This window comes from Schistocerca serialis, unplaced genomic scaffold (genome assembly GCF_023864345.2).
Source record: "Schistocerca serialis cubense isolate TAMUIC-IGC-003099 unplaced genomic scaffold, iqSchSeri2.2 HiC_scaffold_1195, whole genome shotgun sequence".
Classification (NCBI taxonomy): Eukaryota; Metazoa; Arthropoda; class Insecta; order Orthoptera; family Acrididae; genus Schistocerca; species Schistocerca serialis.
In genome coordinates this window covers 562,501-567,500 of record NW_026047398.1, presented here as the reverse complement: position 1 = coordinate 567,500, position 5,000 = coordinate 562,501, and the positions used below count along the sequence as shown (strand labels likewise).

At 52.3% G+C, this 5,000-nt stretch overlaps 1 non-coding gene across 1 annotated transcript in view; it reads left to right on the top strand.

Moving 5' to 3' along the window:
- Positions 1-3,635: 3,635 nt before the first annotated feature.
- The window catches only part of LOC126434771 (small subunit ribosomal RNA), a 1,910-nt gene continuing 545 nt past the window's right edge, over positions 3,636-5,000 (top strand). The window contains exon 1 of the ribosomal RNA XR_007579477.1: positions 3,636-5,000. This exon is cut by the window's right edge and continues 545 nt beyond it. This is a non-coding gene — a ribosomal RNA (small subunit ribosomal RNA).

Sequence of the window (5,000 nt, the reverse complement as noted above, 5' to 3'; positions counted from 1 at the left end):
TACTATAGTCACAATCAACAAACCGGCCGCCCCGCCCCCCATTAAACCTTTCCTTACAACAATGTGTACCTTAACCTAACCTATATCGTACCGTAACCTAACCTATATCGTACCGTAACCTAACCTATATCGTACCGTAACCTAACCTACGTCGTACCGTAACCTAACCTACGTCGTACCGTAACCTAACCTACGTCGTACCGTAACCTAACCTACGTCGTACCGTAACCTAACCTACGTCGTACCGTAACCTAACCTACGTCGTACCGTAACCTAACCTACGTCGTACCTTAACCTAACCTACGTCGTACCTTAACCTAACCTACGTCGTACCTTAACCTAACCTACGTCGTACCTTAACCTAACCTACGTCGTACCTTAACCTAACCTACGTCGTACCTTAACCTAACCTACGTCGTACCTTAACCTAACCTACGTCGTACCTTAACCTAACCTACGTCGTACCTTAACCTAACCTACGTCGTACCTTAACCTAACCTACGTCGTACCTTAACCTAACCTACGTCGTACCTTAACCTAACCTACGTCGTACCTTAACCTAACCTACGTCGTACCTTAACCTAACCTACGTCGTACCTTAACCTAACCTACGTCGTACCTTAACCTAACCTACGTCGTACCTTAACCTAACCTACGTCGTACCTTAACCTAACCTACGTCGTACCTTAACCTAACCTACGTCGTACCTTAACCTAACCTACGTCGTACCTTAACCTAACCTACGTCGTACCTTAACCTAACCTACGTCGTACCTTAACCTAACCTACGTCGTACCTTAACCTAACCTACGTCGTACCTTAACCTAACCTGTATTGCGCCTTAACCTAACCTGTATTGCGCCTTAACCTAACCTGTATTGCGCCTTAACCTAACCTGTATTGCGCCTTAACCTAACCTGTATTGCGCCTTAACCTAACCTGTATTGCGCCTTAACCTAACCTGTATTGCGCCTTAACCTAACCTGTATTGCGCCTTAACCTAACCTGTATTGCGCCTTAACCTAACCTGTATTGCGCCTTAACCTAACCTGTATTGCGCCTTAACCTAACCTGTATTGCGCCTTAACCTAACCTGTATTGCGCCTTAACCTAACCTGTATTGCGCCTTAACCTAACCTGTATTGCGCCTTAACGTAACCTGTATTGCGCCTTAACGTAACCTATATTGCGCCTTAACGTAACCTATATTGCACCTTAACCTAACCTATATTGCGCCTTAACGTAACCTATATTGCGCCTTAACGTAACCTATATTGCGCCTTAACGTAACCTATATTGCGCCTTAACGTAACCTATATTGCGCCTTAACGTAACCTATATTGCGCCTTAACGTAACCTATATTGCGCCTTAACGTAACCTATATTGCGCCTTAACGTAACCTATATTGCGCCTTAACGTAACCTATATTGCGCCTTAACGTAACCTATATTGCGCCTTAACGTAACCTATATTGCGCCTTAACGTAACCTATATTGCGCCTTAACGTAACCTATATTGCGCCTTAACGTAACCTATATTGCGCCTTAACGTAACCTATATTGCGCCTTAACGTAACCTATATTGCGCCTTAACGTAACCTATATTGCGCCTTAACGTAACCTATATTGCGCCTTAACGTAACCTATATTGCGCCTTAACGTAACCTATATTGCGCCTTAACGTAACCCACATTGTGCTGTAACCCAACACACGTTGGGCCTTAACCCAACACACGTTGGGCCTTAACCCAACACACGTTGGGCCTTAACCCAACACACGTTGGGCCTTAACCCAACACACGTTGGGCCTTAACCCAACACACGTTGGGCCTTAACCCAACACACGTTGGGCCTTAACCCAACACACGTTGGGCCTTAACCCAACACACGTTGGGCCTTAACCCAACACACGTTGGGCCTTAACCTGCTCTGTAATTGTCATACGACGCGTTAAATTAGTGTAGTGTTGCCCAACTGCAACCCCCGCAATATAGTTTGCTACTCGCACTGCCCGGTCCCCAGTGTATCGCTTCATGTTAAACACCTTGCAGCTATACACTGTAATGTGGATGGCAGCAGGACGTACATGCTCAATGCCCTTTGCAGTTGTTCATTGGCATTTGCAGTTGTTCATTGGCATTCGCATGGCGAAGCACTTAGCCTACGCTGTGGTACGGCCTGTGTCAACTGTCCGCTGATGTTGTACGTCCAAATCACACACTGTACTGCACATTGGTCCTCATGTACTGAATGATACATCGTGGTACATGTGACCGTACAACGACTGCGCCAACAACGGCGAACCATGCGGTCCAAATGTTGTGCACTCAGCTACGTGTCGTCTCCCTATAAGAGCTGGATTGCAGTGTGGTATGCCCTGGATGGCGATCAGCATGAGCCGTCTGTTGATGTAGTGGCGCGTGTTGTCAGACGTAGTCGTCTCTTCTCACACACCGTGATAGCATGGTGCACTGCGTTCCACATCTGCGACATGCGACAGAGGCCGGTTGACAGTCGTTCGCGCAATGGACATCGCATACGTACGGGGGCCACCTTCCACGTGTTCGCGAAGCGTGCACATGTTGTTGCGTGTATGTGGGCAGACAGTGTGTCGTGACACCTGACACAGGCATGCAACAATCGTTGAATTTGCAAATGGCGATGGACGCCTACGTTTGCTGGTGACGTTACGCAAATGAACAACTGGTAAACCGTTGTGGTGCGGTTGTTCTCGCTAGAGGTGAATCAGTGATGGCGACGATCGGTTGAGCTACCAACCGGTTGTTCCAGCGATACCCACCATGCCCACGAACGTGAATGGCATCTGGGTGTGAAGCGATACGCGGCGGTGGCTGGGTGGGACCGTCCCCGGCCGGTGAGGGGGGGCCTCCCGGCGTGCTGGCCGCGCGGTGCGTGGGCGCACGCGCTACAGCCGGCTGGTGGGGGCGGCCAGTGGCAGGCGCGCCGGCCGACGGAGGCGGCAGGCGGCGCAGCTGCGCGCCGGCGCACCCTGCACGCGGCGCCGTGCGGCCAAAGTAGGTCCTCGCGGGCCCGGTGCGAAGCGCGGTGGACATCTGCAGTGTGCTGGTCCGATTGAGGACTGTGTGCGCTGAGGATGCGCCGCCGCCTGGCGCTCGGCGCCGCGACGCCGTCTGCTGCTCGGTCGCCTCTGCGGTTCTCGCAGGTGGTTTGTATCGCAGCTGTGCGGACGTGTTGGCGCGTGCGCTGTGCTGGGAGAGTTCGCTTCGGCACCCAAGTGGGGCTTTTGTCCTTCTGTGGCGCTGGCGTTGGAGCTGCCGGTCACCGTAGGTGGCGCGTGTTGTCTCCCGCCGGCAATGCCACGACAGCACGCTCCCGGGCCTCTGTCGGCAGCGGCAAGCTCAGTTGGGAGCACGGGTGGTCGCACCTAAAGCGTCTACTCGCCAAACTCCGGGCGATTGCGCCTCTCTCGAACCCGACCAAGTACTTAGGACGGCGCTGCGCGCCGCCGGGACCTGAGAGGGTTTCGAGGTGTATGGTGCAGGGGAGCTCAGCCTCCTCCTGTTTGCAGAATAATTGAGCGGACGCTTGCGTGTTCGCGCGGGCCCCCGGGACACACTCCCGGGCGGCCGGCTGCTCAGCTCTAGTTGACGCAGCTCCCTGGTTGATCCTGCCAGTAGTCATATGCTTGTCTCAAAGATTAAGCCATGCATGTCTCAGTACAAGCCGCATTAAGGTGAAACCGCGAATGGCTCATTAAATCAGTTATGGTTCCTTAGATCGTACCCACGTTACTTGGATAACTGTGGTAATTCTAGAGCTAATACATGCAAACAGAGTCCCGACCAGAGATGGAAGGGACGCTTTTATTAGATCAAAACCAATCGGTCGGCTCGTCCGGTCCGTTTGCCTTGGTGACTCTGAATAACTTTGGGCTGATCGCACGGTCCTCGTACCGGCGACGCATCTTTCAAATGTCTGCCTTATCAACTGTCGATGGTAGGTTCTGCGCCTACCATGGTTGTAACGGGTAACGGGGAATCAGGGTTCGATTCCGGAGAGGGAGCCTGAGAAACGGCTACCACATCCAAGGAAGGCAGCAGGCGCGCAAATTACCCACTCCCGGCACGGGGAGGTAGTGACGAAAAATAACGATACGGGACTCATCCGAGGCCCCGTAATCGGAATGAGTACACTTTAAATCCTTTAACGAGTATCTATTGGAGGGCAAGTCTGGTGCCAGCAGCCGCGGTAATTCCAGCTCCAATAGCGTATATTAAAGTTGTTGCGGTTAAAAAGCTCGTAGTTGGATTTGTGTCCCACGCTGTTGGTTCACCGCCCGTCGGTGTTTAACTGGCATGTATCGTGGGACGTCCTGCCGGTGGGGCGAGCTGAAGGCGTGCGACGCGCCTCGTGCGTGCTCGTGCGTCCCGAGGCGGACCCCGTTGCAATCCTACCAGGGTGCTCTTGAGTGAGTGTCTCGGTGGGCCGGCACGTTTACTTTGAACAAATTAGAGTGCTTAAAGCAGGCAAGCCCGCCTGAATACTGTGTGCATGGAATAATGGAATAGGACCTCGGTTCTATTTTGTTGGTTTTCGGAACCCGAGGTAATGATTAATAGGGACAGGCGGGGGCATTCGTATTGCGACGTTAGAGGTGAAATTCTTGGATCGTCGCAAGACGAACAGAAGCGAAAGCATTTGCCAAGTATGTTTTCATTAATCAAGAACGAAAGTTAGAGGTTCGAAGGCGATCAGATACCGCCCTAGTTCTAACCATAAACGATGCCAGCCAGCGATCCGCCGCAGTTCCTCCGATGACTCGGCGGGCAGCCTCCGGGAAACCAAAGCTTTTGGGTTCCGGGGGAAGTATGGTTGCAAAGCTGAAACTTAAAGGAATTGACGGAAGGGCACCACCAGGAGTGGAGCCTGCGGCTTAATTTGACTCAACACGGGAAACCTCACCAGGCCCGGACACCGGAAGGATTGACAGATTGATAGCTCTTTCTTGATTCGGTGGGT